At 37.2% G+C, this 22,847-nt stretch overlaps 1 protein-coding gene across 1 annotated transcript in view; it reads right to left on the reverse strand.

Annotated features, from left to right (window-relative positions):
- Window positions 1–18,061, reverse strand: part of CSNKA2IP (casein kinase 2 subunit alpha' interacting protein) — a 78,566-nt gene extending 60,505 nt beyond the window's left edge. Inside the window, exon 1 of the mRNA XM_047874047.1 lies at window positions 18,042–18,061. The gene's annotated coding sequence lies outside the window, so the exon portion shown is untranslated. The remainder of the gene's footprint in view (window positions 1–18,041) is intronic.
- Between the last annotated feature and the right edge of the window lie 4,786 nt (window positions 18,062–22,847).

Raw genomic sequence — 22,847 nt, forward strand, 5'->3', positions numbered from 1 at the left:
TTTTCATCTTTTCCTGCCACCTAACAAAGTTTACTTCTTTCCACAGAGAATAAGAGCATGCACTGAGTTGTTCAGACTGAAAAATTTCACTCAATTCAACTTCCTATTTTACAAGTAAGTCCAAGAGTCTCATTGCTGCCAAATGACAGATTATTAGCAAATATTTGTTAAATGCTAAATGAAGTAGGGGCGCCTGGGTGGCTTAGTGGGTTAAGCATCCAATTTCAGCTCAAGTCAAGATTTCACGGTTCGTGGGTTCGAGCCCTGCGTCGCAGGGCAGAGCCTGGAGACTGCTTCAGATTCTGTGTCTCCCTCTCTCTCTGCTCCTCCCCCACTTTTGCTCTGTCTCTCAAAAATAAATAAACATAAAAAAATTTTTTTAGGGGCACTTGGGTGGCTCAGTCAAGCCTCCGACTACTGCGCTCAGGTCATGATCTCACAGTCAGTGAGTTCGAGTATCATGTTGGGCTCTGTGCTGACGACCAGGGCCTAGAGCCTGCTTTGGACTCTGTGTCTCCCTCTCTCTCTTCCCATCCCCCGCTCACACCCTGTCAGTCTGTCTCTCTCTCAAAAATAAATAAACATTAAAAAAATTTTTTTAATGTTTAAGGCTAAATGAAGTAACTTGCCTTTCTAGGCCCAGTTCAGATAATAACACTGTTATGAAGCATCACGTAATTATGTCAGCTTAAATTAATTTCTCAACCAAACTTTCTCTAGCATTTATTATCTGACCACTAATTTGTATTCTATAATTTATTTTATACAAGGACAAAAAACAAGTATTACTTTTCTACTCTTAGAACTATATTTATTATATGTTTCATTTTTTATTTCTATTATATGATCATGTTTTAGACTTTTCCCTTTATTTCATTTTTCAGTTATTCATTCCACTGTGCATTCTCCATATTTTATGTGCCACATTTCATTAGCCTGGGTCAGTTCTGTGCCTAAAGGCAAGATCTGTTCCTTAGTTTATTTTCCTTCTCAACTCACCTTGGTAATTCTCCTTGCCAAAAAACGCACTAAGGCAGGGGGAAAGCATAGAGACAGATTTTCCATGCTTTCTCTACTTTTCCAACATTTCTGACTGTAGCTGGTGTGGCAACTCAGCTTGGATTAGCACCCTGGGCCTAACTGTCTTGAATTTATGAAGAAGTATGAAGCCCCACATAAGTCTCAGGACTATGTGTCAGTTACTTTATTTTTTCTACCAGGAAGAATAAGTTTCACTCTTCACTGCCAGGCCAGTGTCCAGAGCATTCCCTGCATATAGTAAGCACTTCATAAACATTTATCAAATGAATAACTGAAAGGATGAATGAAAGATTGACATAAAAATTAGACTCTGAGTGAGTGTGTCTAATTTTTCAATGCAGGAGCGGAGTAGGTAGGTAAATTTCGTTACCCTATTTTTCTCAACCCACTTTGGATACTTATTCCTGGAAATCCCATGCATTAGGGATAATATATTTTTTTAGGATATACATGTGATTTTTTCAAATGTCAAAAGCCAACACATTGTCTTCTAAAAATGTTAAGGAAAAACCCAAGACAACCATTTTGGCTCAAGAATTAAGTAGTAAAGTCTTGTGTAACAGAATTCAAAGTAACAGAATTATTCCAGAAGTATTTCAAAAATGCTTTTAGTCCTTATGCTATTTTTAAAGAATGCCTCCCTCTAAAATGACTTTATTGAAAAACACCACATCTTATGAAGTTAGTATTTCATTACACTTTTTTGTATGTCTTTCTTCTCTCACAGATCTTGAACTCCTTGGTGTGTTTGACACATCTTTGTATCCTTAGAACCTAGGACAGTTTCTATTTCTTTTTTAAAAATGTAAATAAATGGATGAGTATACATCTCACTTGGTATCCTTTTTTCCTCAGATATCTGTCAAACATTAATGTGTGCAGGAGGAGGAGCCAAGATGGTGGAACAGCATGGAAGTTTCTTTTGTGTCTCGTGTGCATGAAATACAGCCAGAACAACCCTAAACCATCCTGCACACCTAGAAAACTGATCTGAGGATTAACACAACAATCTGCACAACCTGAACCACAGAACTTATCAGGTACACAGCGCTAGAGGTGAACTTGGGGAGCAAGTAGCTGCAGAGGGCAGGGAGGGCAGAGAGAGGATGGAGATGGGAAATGTGGGATACAGGAAAAGCATCCCCCCGAAAGCAGCTGGAGAGAAAGTGGAAAAGTGTAAACAGTCACAGGGACTGAACTAAAAGGGGAGAAAGGAGAAAAGAGAAAAGAGAGGGTTTAAATGCCATTAAGACTGTAAACAAGGGCAGCGCAAAGGCTGTAACTCCGTAGCTCGATACCTGGTGGTGCTCTGGTGGGAAGACAAATCCGGAGGTCTTTGGGCCACACAGGGAGAGCCGGTTCCCCTGCTGGGAGGACACCTGGTAGACGCTGTGTGACTCCCCCAAAGGCAAAGGTGCCAGTGGACCCGGGAGAACAACCACATTCACTGGTGCTAGAACAAGGTTGCTGGGGGTGAAGCCTGGTGCCAGATGCATGTTGTGATTTACCATAATCCCTGAAATGCTGCTGCTGCTACATGATCGCGTGAACTTGTTCTGGGGCGGGCTGGCATCCAGCCACAGTCTCCGAACGTCGGAAGCAGCACGGTCCAGCGAACATTCCTGGGTGTGGCCGGCACCCGGCCATTGTTCAGTGAGACCCTCCCGCAGAGGGGCAGAACGGGTCAAAGCCACAGTCCCTCAGAAATAAAGGGTCAGGAAAAACAGCCACATGTGAGATAAAACTCAGGAGGGTGGTTCTGCCTAGAGCTTGGTCACAGACAGTGTAAAAGCAGTGAGTGGTCGGAAGCCGAAGACAAAGTGAGAGTGCACGATTGCTGATCAGAGAGAGCAGAGTTCTGATACTAGAGACTGGTAGCTGGGTGACGCCATTTTTACCGCTCCTGTGAGTGTGTGCACACACCTACAAGCACTAGAACAATCCACCCCAGTAGGCTAGAAGCGCCATCTAATGGAGAACGGAGCTGTTACGCTAAGCCCCGCCCAACTGGGCCAACCTCAGTCTTCAAGAACACAGGTCTCTGCCTGCTTAGTTTATGGACTATAAACCGCTTCATAGTTTGACTTCTAGGGGAAAACGAAGTGGTATCAGTCATACTTCAGTCTGTTCACTGGTCCATCTATTCAATTTCCTTTCTTTTTTTTTCTTTTTTCTCTTTTCATTTCTTTTCTTTTTCTTGAATACAGAAAAAGAAAAAAATTCATTTCTATTTTCAATTTTTAATAAAAATATTTTTCTTTAATTTTTTTCTACTATATTTTTTACTTTGGTGTAAATTTTTTCAAATTCTATTTTACTTCCATCATTTCATTTTATTCTACTTCAGTGTTCTCATTTTTCAAGCTTTCAAATAATTTCCCTTTTTTAAATCTTTCCCCCTTTTTCTCTAATCTATCAAGCCCCTTTCAACACCCAGACCAAAACACACCTAGGATCTAGCATCATTTGATTTTGTGTGGGTTTGTGTTTTTAATTTTTTAATTTTAATATTTTTCAATTTTAATTTTTTTACCTCATTAATTCTTTTTTCTCCCTTCAAAATGATGAAATGAAGGAATTCACCCCAAAAGAAAGAGCAGAAAGATATGACAGCCAGGGACTTAACCAACACAGATACAAGCAAGATGTCTGAACCAGAATTTAGAATCACGATAATAAGAATATTAGCTGGAGTCGAAAATAGATTAGAATCCCTGTCTGCAGAGATAAAAGATGTAAAAGCTAGTCAGGATGAAATAAAAAATGCTATAACTGAGCTGCAATCTCAAATGAATGACATGGCAGCAAGGATGAGGCAGAACAGAGAATCAGTGAAATAGAGGACAAACTTATGGAGAATAATGAAGCAGAAAAAAAAGAGGGAGATTAAGGCAAAAGAGCATGATTTAAGAATTAGAGACATCAGTGACTCATTAAAAAGGAACAACATCAGAATCATAGGGGTCTCAGAGGAGGAAGAGAGAGAAATAGGGGTAGAAGGGTTATATGAGCAACTCATACCATAAAACTTTTCTAACCTGGGAAAAGACACAGACATCAAAATCCAGGAAGCACAGAGGACTCCCGTTAGATTCAACAAAAACCAACCATCAACAAGGCATATCATAGTCAAATTCACAAAATACTCAAGCAAGGAATGAATCATGAAAGCAGCAAGGGAAAAAAAGTCCTTAACCTACAAAGGAAGGCAGATCAGGTTTGCAGTAGACCTATCCACAGAAACTTGGCAGGCCAGAAAGGAGTGGCAGGATGTATTCAGTGTGCTGAATCAGAAAAATATGCAGCCAAGAATTCTTTATCCTGCAAGGCTGTCATTCAAAATAGAAGGAGAGATAAAAAGTTTCCCAGACAAACAAAAATTAAAGGAGTTTGTGACCACTAAACCAGCCCTGCAGGAAATTTTAAGGGTGAAAGATGAAAAAGCAAACAAATAAATAAATAAATAAATAAATAAATAAATAAATACCAAAAGCAACAAAGACTAGAAAGGACCAGAGAACACCACCAGAAACTCCAACTCTACAAGCAACATAATGGCAATAAATTCATATCTTTTAGTACTCACCCTAAATGTCAATGCACTAAATGCTTCAATCAAAAGACACAGGGTAACAGAACGGATAAGAAAACAAGATCCATCTATATACTGTTTACAAGAGACCCACTTTAGACCTAAAGACACCTTCAGATTCAAAGTAAGGGGATGGAGAACCATCTATCATGCTAACGGTCAACAAAAGAAAGCCAGAGTAGCCATACTTATATCAGACAATCTAGACTTTAAAATAAAGACTGTATGAAGAAATGAAGAAGGACATTATATCATAATTAAGGAGTCTATCCACCACGAAGACCTAACAATTGTAAACATTTATGTGCCAAATGTGAGAGCACCTAAATATATAAATCAATTAATAACAAGCATAAAGAAACTGATTGATAATAATACAGTAATAGTAGGGGACTTCAACCCCCACTTACAACAATGGATAGATCATCTAATCAAAAAATCAACAAGGAAACAATGGCTTTGAATGACACACTAGACCAGATGGACTTAACAGATATATTCAGAACATTTCATCCTAAAGTAGCAAAATATACATTCTTCTCCAGTGCACATGGAACATTCTCCAGAATACTGGGACACATACTAGAACACAAATCAGCCCTCAACAAGTACAAAAAGATTGAGATCATACCATGCATATTTTCAGACCACAACACTATGAAACTTGAAATCAACCACAAGAAAAAATGTGGAAAGGTAACAAATACTTGGAGACTAAAGAAAATCCTACTGAAGAATGAGTGGGCTAACCAAGAGTTTAAAGAGGGAATTAAAAAGTTCATGGGAGCCGGGGTGCCTGGGTGGCTCAGTCAGTAAAGCGTCTGATTTCGGCTCAGGTCATGATCTTGCGGTATATGAGTTCAAGTCCCGTGTCGGGCTCTGTGCTGACAGCTCAGAGCCTGGACCCTCCTCAGATTCTGTGTCCCACCCCCTCTTGCCCCTCCCATGCTCATGCTCTGTCTGTCTCTGTCAATAATAAATAAATGTTGAAAAAATTTTATAAAAAAAAAAATAAAATAAAATAAAAAAGTTCATGGAAGCCAATGAATATGATAACACCACAACCCAAAACCTCTGGGAGATAAGAGGAGAGTATATAGCAATCCAGGCCTTTCTAAAGAAGGAAGAAAGATCTCAGACTCACAACCTAAACTTACACCTTAAAGAACTGGAAAAAGAACAGCAAATAAAACCCAAAACCAGAAGAAGGCAGGAAATAATAAAGATTAGAGCAGAAATTAATGCTATTGAAACCAAGAAAACAGTAGAACAGACCAATGAAACCAGAAGCTGGTTCTTTGAAAGAATTAACAAAATTGATAAACCACTAGCCAGTTTGATCAAAAATAAAAAGGAAAGGACCCAAATAAATAAAATCAAGAATGAAAGAGGAGAGATCACAACCAACAGAGCAGAAATAAAAACAATAATAAGAGAATATTATGAACAATTATATGCCAATAAAATGGGCAATCTGGAAGAAATGGACAAATTCCTAGAAACATATACACTACCAAAACTGAAACAGGAAGAAATACAACATTTGAACAGACCCATAACCAGTAAAGAAATCAAATTAGTAATCAAAAATCTCCCAAAAAACAAGAGTCCAGGGCCAGATGGCTTTCCAGGGAAATTCTACCAAACATCTAAGAAAGAGTTAACACCTATGCTCTTGAAGCTGTTCCAAAAAATAGAAATGGAAGGAAAACTTCCAAACTCTTTCCATGAAGTCAGCATTACCTTGATTCCAAAACCTGACAGAGACCCCACTAAAAAGGAGAAATATAAACCAATTTCCCTGATGAACACAGATGCAAAAATCCTCAACAAGATATTAGTCAACCGGATCCAACAATACATTCAAAAAATTACTCACCACGACCAAGTGGGATTTATACCTGGGATGCAGGGCTGGTTCAATATCTGCAAAAAAAAAAAATGATGTGATTCATCACATCAATAAAAGAAAGGACAAGAACCATATGATCCTCTCAATAGATGCAGGGAAAGCATTTGACAAAATACAGCATCCTTCCTTGATAAAAACCCTCAAGAAAGTAGGGATAGAAGGGTCATACCTCAAGAGCATAAAAGACATATACAAAAGACCCAACTCTAATATCATCCTCAATGGGGAAAAACTGAGAGCTTCCCCACAAAGGTCAGGAACACAACAGGGATGTCCACTCTTGCCACTGTTATTCAACATAAGTATTGGAAGTCTTAGCCTCAGCAATCAGACAACACAAAGAAATAAAAGGCATCCAAATCAGCCAGGAGGAGGTCAAACTTTCACTCTTTGCAGATGACATGATACTCTGTATGAAAAACCCAAAAGATTCCACCAAAAAACTGCTAGAACTGATTCATGAATTCAGCCAAGTCGCAGGATATAAAATCAATGCACAGAAATTGGTTGCATTCCTATACACTAACAATGAAGCAACAGAAAGAGAAATCAAGGAATCAATCCCATTTACAATTGCACCAAAACCCATAAAATACCTAGGAAAAAATCTAACCAAAGAGCTGAAAAATCTATACACTGAAAACTATAGAAAGCTTACGAAAGAAGTTGAAGAAGACACAAAAAAATGGAAAAAGATTCCATGCTCCTGAATAGGAAGAACAAATATTGTTAAAATGTCAATACCACCCAAAGCAATCTACATAGTCAATGCAATCCCTATCAAAGTAACACCAGCATTCTTCACAGAGCTAGAACAAACAATCCTAAAATTTGTATGGAACCAGAAAGGACCCCAAATAGTCAAAGCAATCTTGAAAAAGAAAATCAAAGCAGGAGGCATCACAATCCCGAACTTCAAGCTATACTACAAAGCTGTAATCATCAAGACAGAATGGTACTGGTACAAGAACAGACACTCAGATCAATGGAACAGAATAGAGAACCCAGAAATGGACCCACAAATGTATGGGCAACTAATCTTTGACAAAACAGGAAAGAATATCCAATGGAATAAAGGCAGTCTCTTCAGCAAGTGGTGCTGGGAAAACTGGACAATGACATTCAGAAGAATGAACCTGGACCACTTTCTTATACCATACACAAAAATAAACTCAAAATGGATGAAAGACCTAAATATAAGACAGGAAGCCATCAAAATCCTCCAGGAGAAAGCAGGCAAAAACCTCTTTGATCTTGGCCGCAGCAACTTCTTACTCAACACCTCTCCAGAGGCAAGGGAAACAAACACAAAAATGAACTACTGAGACCTCATCAAAATAAAAAGCTTCTGCACAGTGAAGGAAACAATCAGCAAAACTAAAATGCAACTGATGGAATGGGAGAAGATATTTGCAAATGACATATCAGATAAAGGGTTTGTATCCAAAATCTACAAAGAACTTATCAAACTCAAAACCCAAAAAAAACAAATAATCCAGTGAAGAAATGGGCAAAAGACATGAATAGACACTTCTCCAAAGAAGACATCCAGATGGCCAACCGACACATGAAAAAATGCTCAACATCACTCATCATCAGGGAAATACAAATCAAAATTACAATGAGTTACCACCTCACACCTGTCAGAATGACTAACATTAACAACTCAGGCAACAACAGATGTTGGCAAGGATGCGGAGAAAGAGGTTCTCTTTTGCACTGCTGTTGAGAATCCAAACTGGTGCAGCCACTCTGGAAAACAGTATGGAGGTTCCTCAAAAAATTAAAAATAGAAGTACCCTACGACCCAGCAATTGCATTACTAGTTATTTACCCAAGGGATAGAGGTATGCTGTTCGAAGGGACACATGCATCCCAATGTTCATAGCAGCACTATCAACAATAGCCAAAGTATGGAAAGAGGCCTAATGTCCACTGATGGATGAATGGATAAAGAAGATGTGGTACATATATATACAGTGGAATATTAGTCAGCAATCAAAAAGAATGAAATCTTGCTATTTGCAACTACATGGATGGAACTAGGGGGTATTATGCTAAGTGAAATTAGTCAGAGAAAGACAAATATCATATGACCTCACTCATATGAGGTCTTGAAGACACAGAACAGATGAACATAAGGGAAGGGAAGCAAAAATAATAGAAAAACAGGGAGGGGGATGAAACATAAGAGACTCTTAAATATGGAGAACAAACAGGATGTTACTGGAGGGGTTGTGGGAGGGGAGATGGGCTAAATGGTTAAGGGGCATTAAGGAATCTACCCCTGAAATCATTGTTGCACTATATGCTAACTAATTTGGATGTAAATAAAAAATAAAATTTAAAATCAAACAAACAAAAAAACATTAATATATGCAAAGGACTGAGAAAATGCATGTTTCCTGCCATTATGGAATAATAATGACAACTCCAAATAAAGAATTATCTGTCTCCATATATAAGGCTCTTAGTTATAGACAAATCAAGATGTCCTTCCTAGTATCTCAAGACCTCATAATCAGATTAGCTTTCAATTTGCAATAATTAAATAAAGCCTCCTAGCCGTTGGATATGATATCTATGGTTTCTCTTCATATTCAAAATGCTGCATTCCTCTATTCTCAACAGTAAGCCTAGCTAGGTGGAAAGTGTTGCATAAGGAAAAAAGAAACATATATTTTGGTATATATAGCAGTTAAAAATGTTTATTCCCGTATATACCTAGTTTATTTTGGAAAAAATTATCTAATTGATGCTTGGATTTAAATAATTTTTTATGTCATTATATTTTTGCATTTATATCGGTAGGGTACACTAGCATTATTATTCTTTACAACTTTAAGAGTTCAAGAACAGAGAAAAAGTATACTTTTCATCCTAGTTCACTGATGATGAAACAGGAGCATGAGCCATTTAAGAGTACCTTATTCTAAGTCATATAATTAGTCCCGATTAAAATCACTGTTGGAAATCAAAGCTGTTTGTTCAATGGGTTCAACAATGAGCCATTCACTTTCCTTGGACTTTTGCATAAGTAATAGCAACTCAAGTTTAAGAACAATCCCAGTGGCCATAATATCTATATTCATTCTACATTAGAGGATTTGATTTTCTGTTTATGAATTCAGCATATTTCTCTGAATTGGATGAAGTTCAGTGTTTTATTATAGGAAATTGTATTTTTTCCTGTACGTTGTCAGGAAACAGTTACCCAATTTTACTAAGTTATAACAATGGTTCTTATCCAAAAAACTGTTAGAAGTCATGAAAATGAAATCAATTTACTGGCTCCACTCCCAGATTAAGGATTGCTTTATGAATAAATAATAGATGGCATCTAAAAGGGGAATGGAAAGTTTATATATTATCATACTACTTCTTACTTTTCATATTTAGTAATGAAATGGTTATTATTTGGAATTGAGATGCCTCAAGTTGTGGTGATACTTTACTAACAACAACGACGACGACGACAAAAACCTAGGTATCATCACCATCATTTTAAATAATTAGAAAGCTAATTTTGTAAAATATAGATCTTCCTCAACCTATGATGAGGTTATAGCCCAATAAACCCTTCATAAATTAAAAATATCAGAAGTTGAAAATGCATTTAATACACGGAACCTATAAAACATCATAGTTTAGCCTAGCTACCTTAAAGGGGCTCAGAACACTTACATTAGTCTACTGTTGGCCAAAATTAACTAACACAAAGACTATTTTATCATAAAGTGTTGACTACCTCATGGAATTGACTGAATACTGTGCTGAGAGTGAAAACAAAATGGCACTCTAGGTACAGAACTGTTCTAAATATATTGGTTGTTTACCCTCATGATCCCATGGCTGAGAAAGCTGTAGCTCGCTGCCTCATCCAGCATCACCAGAGAGCAGGGTACCCATATCACCAGCCCGGGAAAAAGTCCAAATGCAAAATTCAAAGTGTGGCTTCTATTAAATGTGTGTCACTTTCATACCAGCAGAAATTCAAAAAATCACAAGTCAAACACTGTCATAAGAAGGAAACATCTGTACTCATATCCACTGATAATTTCAATATTTCATGAATATAGATACTATGACACATGTCTTTTACTTCATTCTCAATTTTTCTTCCCCAGCCTATTCACATTTTATCTTTCTATTGATCACCTACAAAGTAAATATGCCCACTCAGAGGTTTGCTCGACAAACCCCCATCATATGTGAATTTTGTGCATTACATGAGGAATTAGCATTTTGGCCAAGTATTTTCTATCCTTATTCTTATTATTCTGTAGAACTGGATAAAATTAACAAAAGATTAATAATGGTACAAATATAACGTCATAAGTAGACTGTTACAAATGCAAGACAAAACATAAGAAATCAAAGGAGAAAAACTGACAAAATTAGAGATTTTGATTGAAAAAAAGGAACAAAATGAACAGGATTATCTTGACACACTTATAGCTAAAACATATTGCATTAGAAAGAAGAATAGGAACTGAGTGTAGCCCTCCTCTCTTTTCATCCCATAATCCTTAAATAATTTTATCTTCACGTGAGACTTTGATTCATAACTATACTCCTTTAGGCAATGAATGTTTCTCTACTACAAAGACCTCTTTTCTAGTTCCAAACACACTTATCAATGATCTATTTCATGCCTCCTCTTGCTTGTCTTAAAAATGTCACTGCCATGCATTTGATACATTAATAACATCCCTAACCCTTCCCTCTCCTTTACCTGCCACATCCAATCCATCACTAACTTATTACTTGTTTCCTCTGAATTATTTCCTAAATTTATTCATTTCTCTCCATTTACAATTCACCACCCTATTCCAAGCCACCATCTCTGACAATATCCACCTAACTTTTCTAATTCTACTACTTCTCTCCTCTAACCCATTATCCACATGGCAGCCACACTGACCTTTTGAAATGTAATAATAATAATAATAATAATAATAATAATAATAATAATAATGTTATGTTCCTGCCTAAAATCTTTCAAGAAAAAGACAAACATGATTTCCAGATCATGATCAAGCAAGCCACTAAGATAGCTCTCAAACTAAATCTAACATCGTGCTTCTCCTTGCTCTCTCCTATCATAATCATCTCTCAGTACACATCCTCACCTATGCTTCCTCCCACCACAGAATCTCTTTGTTCATGCTCTTTCTTCTAGTTAGACTGTTCTTCACTCCCTTCTTCACCTCATCAGTTCTTGTTCATCCTTCAGAACTCAACCCTCTGCACTTTTATAGGTCAAATTACCCTCTTGGCAAGGTCAAATTGTCTGATTATATGTCCTAAAGATCTAGGCATGTCTCTTTTATTACACTTATTGTGTCACTGTTTTACCAACGTCTGTCTCCTTCAGTAGGCTGAGAACTTGAAAAGAACAAGAGGGCCTATGATTTTACTCATCATGATAATCCCAAGGTAAAGCGAGTAAATGCATATAGTAGATGTTCAAAAAATATTAGTTTAATATGACCACCAATTTAAAGTAATTAACTGCAATAAACAATTACCAAGTAAATTTTAAAGACAATACTACCTAAACAAAAACATGAAACACTTAGAGGTAAATTTAGCAAAGTAAGTGAAGAACCTATACACTAAAAACTAAAAAAAAAAAATTATGAGGCAAAGTAAAAATGAAAAAAAGAAATGGAGACATGCCATTTTAATGGATTGGAAGATTCAGTATTGTTGAGGTGTTAATTCTCAAATTTATTTGTAGATTCAACTCAATCCCAATCAAAATTCCAATACACTTTTTTTTTAAGAAATTGGCAAGCTGATTTTAACAGTATAGAAATGTAAAAGATTTAGAATAGCTAAAACAATTTTGAAAGAGAAAAAGTTGGGGGGTGGCTGGGTGGCTCAGTCAGTTAAGCGGTCAACTTCAGCTTAGGTCATGATCTTGGGGCTCATTAGTTCAAGCCCCGCATTGGACTCTCTACTGTCAATGCAGAGCCTGCTTCATATCCTCTGTCTCCTCTCTCTGCTACTCCCGGCTTGTGCTCTGTCTCAAAAATAAACAATAAAAAAATAAGAAAAAAAGAAAAAGTTGGAAGACTTACATTACCTATAAGTGTATCTAGACTAACGGAAAAGAAGAGATAAATTTTTACAAAGATGCCAAAGTATTAAATGAGGAAAGATAGTATTTTTCAACAAATGTTGTTAAACAACTAGAAATCCATGGTGGAAAGGGAAGGAGAGTGGACTTTGACATTTCACATACTTCTCAAAAATCAACTTGAAATAAATAATAGACTTAAATATAAATGCTAATATTATAAACTTTTAAAAGAAAAATAGAAGAAATTTTTCATTATATTAGGATAAGCAAAGATGTCTTAGATATGAAACAAAAGGCAAACCATAAAAAGCTGATAAATTAGAATTTACAAAAATTTAAAACCTACTCTGCAGAAGATACCATTAAGAAAATGAAAAGACAACTAAGAGAAAATTGTGTGCGTGTGTGTTTTAGTATGTGCGTGTGTGAGCATAAGCACGTATGGCAAAAGACTCTTGTATCCATAACACATAAAGAACCATTACAACTCAATAATAAAAAAAAATTGGGGGGCACCTGGATGACTCAATTGGTTAACTGCCCAACTTCACTTAGGTCATGATCTCCCAGTTCATGTGTTTGAGCCCCGTGTCAGGCTCTGTGCTGAAAGCTCAGAGCCTGGAGCCTGCTTCAGATTCTGTCTCCCTCTCTTTGCCCTTACTCACGTTCTGTCTCTCTCAGTAACTTTGTTATTCTCTGAGAACACCATATCCCTCATAATTTTGTCAAGTAAAGACCATACATTATCCCACACACCATATGCAATTAGACAGAGTTGTGTCAATGTGTCAGTGTCTTCCCTCCCCGTTCCCTCATACTACTTTCAGACTATTACCCTTGCTCGTTTGTGGCTTACATCATTTCAGTTCTTCAATCCTCAACCCTCTGTAGTAGCTAGCAATTTCTTGGTCATTTTTACTTCTGTTTTAATAACTTTGGCACCCGGCTCAACATTGTTACTCTCTGGCCAAACTGTACTACTATTTTTGAATTCCACATTTTCAATATTACATCTGAAATTCTATTACATCTGAAATTACATCTGAATATTACTTCTGAAATAGCATTTTCCTCAATTTCATGTCAACCACACATTTCTATTACCACGGAATAAACCAAACAATCACATTAAACTACTTCAGAAATCTCACTGTCTGACCACAATCTGCTAAAATTCTGTATATGTCACTGTGCTACTATAATTACACTTAAAAAAAATATTGCTGAGTCTCAAACCACTGTCTTTTCTATTATTGTATCTACCTATCCTGTCTATCTATGTCTATCAAAATATTTATACTCCTCTCATCTATTTTGATTTTATCCTTGTTACCCACTATACTCTTACCTAAAATGTCTTTATCCATACATAAATGCCAAATGCCTAACTCCAGATGAATCCACTATGCACGTTCTCCATGCTATAATCTAGGTGGAAAAACATCCATTACACAGGTTGATAGAAAAAAATTTAATATTCTTCAGTTGGGCTTTCAAAATTTCCCATGACTGTTAGTAATAGTGTTTACTTAAATTTCTTTCTTCCCCATGCCCCTTAATGACTTTAAACCTTCTCCAGTATACTTGAAGATAAAACCCTTTATCTTTTCTCATATCCTCTACAGATATGTGAGAGATTTCTTCCAACTTTTACCACCAAAGATGTAATCCAATGTACAACAGACACATACTCCCCTTCTCCTAATTCAAAGGAAAAAAGGCCCTTCATCCTTTTCAAGGCCAATCCTCTTATTTATTCTCTAGATTCCAGTTTGTTCTTCTTTCTCTGAACCTTGTATGGTTAATCCGTCTCTCCTCTCTCATTTGTTTTTAACCTCCATCTCATCTGCTTTTAAGAATGCTCATATTGCCCCATCTTGAAAAATGTATAAGATAAAACAAAAGCATCTTTCCTTTGACCCACTAATCCAGCTAATATTCTATCTGCATTCCATCCAAACTGATAGGTGTTGCCTGCACTTTTCTCCATTTCCACATTCCAATTTTAGTTTCTGGTCCATTCTAATCTGGTTTCAACATCCACAAATCCACTGAAACTGCTTTCATAAAAGTCACTGATGTCTTCTATGCTCCATAATTCAATCTATAGTGTTTGTTCTAACCTTGCTTAACTTTTTGGAAGAATTTGAACTGTTGGTTGATTCTTCTTTTTTGAACTCTCTCTCCTGAATTTTTCTGTCCCTGTAAGTCTCCTATTCTTTTTCTACTATTTCTCTGACTATTCCTCATTTTTCATTGTTTATTGTTCCTTTTCTGCCATTAAATTCCTCAAGATTTATCCTAAGCCTTCTCACTCAATACTCTAGCCCTGGGGCTATCTTATTCCTTCCATTGGGCTTTAATTGCTATTTTGGGGTATAGCAACAGCTATCTTCAGTCCAAAATTCTCTCCTGAATTCTGAACCACATATCCATCTGCCTACTTGACATTAACACATTCACAATTCACGATGGGAAGCAACATCTTCTACTGTTCCAGGCTGCCCTGCACCACCTTCTCCTTTCCTAGTGTTTTAAATGGCACCCCAATCTTCTCAGGCAATCCACCCAGCAATCTGGAACTTGTTCTTGGCTATTCTTTCTCTGTCACTTCTTCCCATATCCAAATAACTACAAATTCCTTTGATCACATATATTAAAAGATTTTTCGGTTTTATTCATTTTTCTCCATTTAAACTATCATGAAGCCACCATCATCTCTTGGATGAAATGCTACAATGGTCTCCTTGTTGATCCCACTGTAACCACCCTCAGTTCCCTTCCTCACCCTCACTACGTGATTCTAGAGTAACCTTTTTTTAAATGTATATATGATCATGTTACTCTTGTTGTAAGTCATCACAGTGTCTTCTCCTGGCTCTTATGGTACAACTGTAGGTCTCTAGCATGGCTTACAGAACTATACACAATTTCATCTTTTCTACTTCTACAACCTGATCTATGGAAGTCCCCCCTTACTGTTTATGCTCCAATGATGACGGATTTATTAGTTTCTTGAAAAACATCTTGCCTCTGACTCTTGGCGCCTGCTATTCCCTGTGCCTAGGATACTCTTCTTCCCCATTCTTCACCTGGATATCTCCCACATAACCATATGGTCTTGTGAAATATAATTTTAATAACAACAACAACAACAACAAAACTATTCTAGCTTACATTTGACCTGCTATATAAGCCTTTATTTTTAAATGTTTATCTATTTTATTTTATTATTTGTTATTTATTTATTATTATTATTTTATTTATTTATTTAATGTTTATTTATTGAGCAGGGAGGATCACAGAGAGGGAAAGAGAGAATCCCAAGCAGGCTCCACACTGTCAGCCTAGAGCCAAATGCTTGGCTTGATCCCACAAACTGTGAGATCACGACCTAACCAGCTCATGATCTAGTCCCCCGTGATCTGGCATGTCCCTCCCTTCACCCTCATCTTTCCCTTCTCTGCTCCACCCATGCCAGCTTTCAAGCTGCTCCTCTAGACAGCCTGACAAGTTCCAGTCTTAAGGCCTTTACACTGCTGTTCCCACACCTTCCTCCCAATAAGCACTGCCCTCATTTTCTCATGTACATGCAGTTTTTAATCAAATGTTCCCTTTTTAGTACCAGAGGCCTTTCCTGAGCACCGTGTTTGAAATGGTGTCTTTACCCTGGTACTGCCAATTGCCACTTGTTCCTTTCCTTCTGTTTTTTGTCTGCCTCTGTGGAACACAAGTTACCATCTAATACGCTCATACGATGTTTTTATTATATAACTCCCCACTAGAATGTAAGATGATGAGGGCGGAGTGTTTCAGTTTGTTTTCTGTTTATTTGTTTCACTGATGTATGCTCAGCTCCTAAAACACCGTAAGGGACACTAGAGATAATTAATAAATATCTGTTAAATGAATGAATCCTTCAATACTATTATTTGGTATTGAATTGGGCAGAAGGGAAAATAATCTTATATATACCCTGCATGGAAGACTCCTTCCATCACTAAACAAAACAACCTTAATTTGTCAGATATTCAGCTAACCAAAAATTAATAATGAAGACAACTTGACCAAATAGAAAATGTGTTTTGTCTCTATGAGGACATAAAGGTTTTCCAGAACAATAAAGGGCAATAAATAAGATAGCAACAAACTGAACAGCAAATCTTATATCTGGTTACTATTAATAAACCAACTTTTTCCACTTCCTGATTTGGATGCATTTATATTCTCTATCGTAGTACTGAATTACAGACTTGCATTTATTAGATAATAAATTCTGTACATTTACACTTCCTGTAAAATAAAGGACCATTATTTTGACCTTTTTAATTGACTTAATCTGCCAAGATTCTGACCAAAGCCTGTAACATTTTGACACTACATTTTGCAAAAAGCTTTTATATATTGAAGCTTGATCAAATTGAATAATATATGTGCAGAGACTGGAAATATGTACTTTGCTCAATATACTCTAATTAACATAATTGGCCTACCACCAAAATGACTAGAAGAGTTACATTTTTTTAAATTTTTTTTTCAACGTTTATTTATTTTTGGGACAGAGAGAGACAGAGCATGAACGGGGGAGGGGCAGAGAGAGAGGGAGACACAGAATCGGAAGCAGGCTCCAGGCTCTGGGCCATCATCAGCCCAGAGCCTGACGCGGGGCTCGAACTCATGGACCGTGAGATCGTGACCTGGCTGAAGTCGGACGCTTAACCGACTGCGCCACCCAGGCGCCCCGAAGAGTTACATTTTTAAAAACAGATATTAAACAGACCACTCTTTCATGTAAGACACTAATAGTATGTGTGAGTTTGTGTGTGTGTGTGATTTAATCAGGAATTTATATGGGGAAAAAAAGTAATCAGCAGAGAAATAATGGGAATTGTTGGAGCCTAAAATAGGAATGGCAAAAGAGGAAGTCTAATAATACAACTGCCTTCAGGGGAGAAAAAAGGATAAGTACTCTGCTGAAATAAATAGGAAAGAGTTAATTAACCCAATCTTGAAAGGAGGATTTTAATAAGGCTTCTAGATTATCTCAAGGCTGTGCTATAGGTGGGAGAAAATGAAAAGAAATAAAATTTACATAGCAATATCATCCTATAGATTAAGTGTAGCAACAATGAGTTACACACAAAACTTCAATGAACTCTCATGAAAAATAAAAATGGTTCAAGAGATAATGGGAGTCAAGCGGGCTACTGCCAGTACTTACAGTGGGATGCAAACAGGTTAGCCTATAAATAGAAGTTTAATAAAAAGCATGTGTATTCAGCCAATTATATTTAAAGGACAATAGGTGTTACAATGCTGACTTTTTTAAAAAAAAATTATGATATTACTAGATTAAGAATAGAGTTTCCAATTTTCTTGCTCATTTTCATCTCCAAGTGACTTCTCACCTCTATTTATTGGTAGACAATTTTAGCCTCTGTTTCACTGTATTTCCATCCCAGATGTTCCAACCATCTCAGTGCTTGGCTTTATTATTGGTGATGTCATTATCCATGTGGATGACCAACCTAAGAACTGATGTCTATTCCTCATGTTTGACCCTTTTCTTTCCCCCCATATCAGCCACATAGTCACACAGCCAAACCCTGGACTTCATCATCACCAAAAACTACACCACATTAAACATCTTGTTCGCTGACTCCATTCCATTTACAATTGTACCCGCACTGCAACATCCAATAACTGACTATGCTCAAGCCAGCTTGAGCTACAGATTCCAACTACTCTTATTTTCTCAAGGATTTTACTCTATTAGTTGCATTCCCTTGTCTGCTGTACAAATTACTCTCCCTTTTTAACTATTCTCAGTCGACCCACCAATATGTTCTAGTAGCATACATATTTTAAAAACCAACTTTCTTGATCCCACATTCCCTTCCAGGTACCATACCATTTTCAACCATTTAAATAAGAAAATAATGAAATTTTAACAGCTTATTTAATGTGTTGTTCACTACTCCTATCTCCAGTTTCTTGTATTCTAATTACCCCTCAACCTCCTTCAATACTATTTCTAACTGTCCAACATGATACATAGTCTTCCTCTTAAGTCACGAAAGACCTGTACATACCCAAAATCAGTGCAATCTCTTTATTATAGTCTAATTATGGCTCACAACACTGAATATAGTTTCTCACTGCCTCTTTCTTAAACACCCCTCTCGTCTTGGCTTCTGTATCACTACACATTCTGGGTTTTCCTTCAGCCTCACCAATGCTGCTTTTTTCCTTTGATAACTATTCCTCCTGTGTCCAGCATGAAATTATTGGATTGCCTTGGGATACCACCTCGAATCACCTTTTCTCTCTCTCTTTTACTTTCTCCCAAGATAATATCATTGCATGAAATAACCTTATGCTATTTCCAAATATGCATTTCCATCTAACACTCTTTCCAGTTCCAAACCCCTGTTGCTAACTGCCTAAATTCTAAATTCTTACATGTAACTGTCCATTTTGTGTCTCCAACTCAGATGGCTTGTGCTAGGCTTCTCCAATTTATCTCATCTCAAAAAAAGAAGTTTTACTTTTTCTCAAAAACTCTTCCCCAATCTTTTGCATCTCAGAAATCAACATAGCATCTTATTTCCTTAGAAGCCTGGCTCCATTCTTTCATTTTCCCCACTGCCTTCATCCAATCTACCACCATGTCACTTTGATTCTACCTAATACATATATCTCAATCTGTCCGTTTCTCTCCACTTCTATTGTCTCCATCCTAGTTAAGTCATCAGTATCTCCTCCACCTGAACAATTACTGTCTCACTATGATCTCCCTGCTTCCATTCTTATCCCACTATAGGCTACAAAATGATTTACTTTTAAAATGTAAATTGGATCATCTCATTTCCTTGTATGAAATGGTTCCAGGAGTTCCTATTGCTCTTTGAGGGGGAAAAATGACTCTTGTCATATTAGCTTTATCTCATAATATATCACCCTATCCCTCTATGACATCTCAGTATGCAATAGCCACACAGGCTTTCTCTGCTTTCCTCATTCTTGCCAAGTTATTTCCAGCCTCTGAGTGTTTTACTTACTAATCCCATGGCTTGCAATTCTCTTCCTCTGGCTCTTGACCTAGCTATTCTTTTTTTTAAACTTCAGGTCTCAGTAAAAGATTGAGAGAGAAAGAGAGAGAGAGAGGCAGAAAGAAGAAAGAAAGAAAGAAAGAAAGAAAGAAAGAAAGAAAGAGAGGGAGGAGGAAGGGAATGAAAAAGAAAAAAATTCCCTCAACACCCAATCAAAAATGGACCCTATTTCCAGTGACTTTAATTAAATATACTATTTCCATCTTACTATTTTTTCACAATCTGTAATTACTTATTCTATGTATTTGTTTCCTGTTTTGTTGTCCATCTCAGGTTACTAGAATGTAATTTTTGTAAGGATGGGATTTTAACTATCTTACCCATTGTAGTATTCCCAGTCTGGAAAAGAGCACAAAATACCACTTCGGTAAGTATTTCTGAACAAAATCAAGTAATGAATGAATATGACCTATTACATAAAGGCTAATTTGGGAAGGTTTTTTTTCTATTTCTGCACCAATACCTACAGTGTAAAAAATAAAGTTGTAGCATGAAAAGAAACATGTTTCCATGGTCTGTTCAAAATGATGAATAACTCCCAGGATAAAGCCTATGACTAAGAAAGCACAAGAAACACCAGTTAGGCCACATGCTGGTGAGTAAACAATAAAGTGGCTCCCTGAATGTCCATCTGGAAAGGGAGCAAACAATAATGGAGAATTAACTGTGTACCAAACATTGTGCTGAATAGCTTTTCTATATCACCCCCTTTAGTACAACACTCTGAAGTATACATTGTCATCACCACTTTACAGATAAAAATTCTGACCTCAGAAAGATAAGAATTTATCTAACATTTCATAAATAGTGAATGATGGAATGATGGATCTCAGATTAGAGAGTATGTCTGCCCAGTTCCAAAGCCTATATTCCTTCTACAATAACACATAACCTCTTTTGCCCTCTATTTCGATAAATTTAGAAGTTAGTATCCTCTGGGGGCACTGGAGTGGCTCAGTCAGTTAGGCATCCAACTCTTGATTTCAGCTCAGGTCATGATCTGACAGTCTTGAGATCAAGCCCCATGTCAGTCTCCATGCTGGGCGTAGAGTCTGCTTAAGATTTTCTCTTTCCCTCTGCCCCTCCCCCACCTGTCTATGCATGTGCTGTCACCCTTTCACGCGCGCTTTCTCTCAAATAAATAGATAAATAAATAAATAAGTGTCCTCTGAATCTAAGAATAAAGGTATAGGCCCAGAAGAGACTTGTAGGAACCCTCTTTTTAATCTCCTGAGAGGAGCAAAGCGGGGAGAAGAAACACTTGAGATAATTTTTGGTCCACAAAGGTAAGCTGTCTTGCAGTGGCATTAAGTTAGTTTATGGGAAGTGTCAGAGTCGAAACTGGTTTCTAGACCTAATCCAGTGCTCTCAGGCAAATAACTCAGTAATATAAACTAGAAATACATAGCTAAATAATAATGTAAAAATACAAGATTAGGTTTTATTGGGCACAAGTGAACCAAATCAACAATAGAATCTATTAGGAAAAAATAAATAAATAACTGATATCAGACCTCTTGGATATGAGCCTTCAAAAGCCAGAATTGCTTTAATCTTGGGGACAAAGATGCTCAGAGCATTGATGAATCCATGATCTGTCTCTCCCGAGTCTTCCATCTTTGGGTCTTCACAGCTGAGCCCAATACCTCTCCTAACCAACTATGCATTCAGACTCATTCAGGAGTATTTTATCCATGAACAGCCTAAGAAGTTTCTAAAGGTTTCTGCAAGATAGAAGTCACAATGGCAGAAAGAGCAGTAAAAATAAATAAATAAATTTTTAAAAAGAATCTTGATAGGAAATATGAGAACTGTTTTAGACATATATTTTTGTAAATGTATTTTTCAGAGTAACATATTTTTTACTGTTTTTAAATGTTTATTTAGTTTTGAAAGAGAGCGAGAAAACACAAGCATGGGAGGAGCAGAGAGAGGGAGACCCAGAATCCGAAGCCGGCTCCAGGCTCTGAGCTGTCACCACAGAGGCCAATGCGGGGCTCAAACTCACAAACCGTGAGACCATGACCTGAGCTGAAGTCGGACGCTTAACTGACTGAGCCACCCAGGCGCCCCAGAGTGATATGTTCTGATTACACATTCAGAAGTGCCATAATATTCTCAGTGCTCAAGGTCTCTAGGAGACTTATTGAAGCCCAATATATTGGCAGCTTCTGACTAGCCATCCCCAATCTGGTAGGGCTATAATAGTATCATCCTTCTGTATTTCTCTATTGCGAATTCATGGGAATCAAGTTACCCTTCAATTTTCCCTGACTAAAGAGGATTGTACCAAGGATCAGTTCCAATTTCAAAGGCAACCATCTTTCATGTAAGAAGCTAACTCTGATACTGCTTAGCACAAGAACCATATTCAGTAGAAATGTGTAATACTGAATAGTGACTGACTAAACAATTTAGATCGTCTCTCCTGAATGTTTGAATGAAAGGGATACAAACCAAGTCCCCATTTGGTGGGAAAACTGGGGGAAGAAGCAGATGGGAGGAAAAACTCAAGAGGACAAGAATAAAGGACCTGTGACCACTTTTCTCAGAATGGGTGGAACAGGCATTCACAGTTCATCCTTGGCTAGTACATGTTATCTTTTTAATTCTAATTAATTGAATAATATTACTTCTATCATTATATCTGAGCTGTTATAGAGTACCACGTATAATTGAATCTCCTTTTACTTTTATAACTCATTTGAGCCCCTATATACCTTATCAGAAGGAAGTCTGAGTCTGATTTCTTCCAACTATGACCCACTCTTGCCCAGGAACGCTAAGGGCTAAACCCAAAGAATGAAAGTCAGCCCTCTACTGCAATCAGGCTTATAGGGATCTCACATTTGATCCTTCCATTACTGCCATGGCCACTCATTTTTTAAATTGTGCTACTGCTCAAGTTTTCTTTTTGATCTTATGGATGCTTATTCTCTGCCAATACAGCCACAGAGGGTCTCTGTGCCAGAGTCTGCCAGAGTCTGAAGATACACCTCTCTTAAGAACAACTCACACGGGGCGCCTGGGTGGCTCAGTCGGTTAAGCGTCCGATTTCAGCTCAGGTCACGATCTCACAGACCGTGAGTTCGAGCCCCGCGT

This window comes from Prionailurus viverrinus, chromosome C2, assembly GCF_022837055.1.
Source record: "Prionailurus viverrinus isolate Anna chromosome C2, UM_Priviv_1.0, whole genome shotgun sequence".
In the NCBI taxonomy this organism is placed as follows: domain Eukaryota; kingdom Metazoa; phylum Chordata; class Mammalia; order Carnivora; family Felidae; genus Prionailurus; species Prionailurus viverrinus.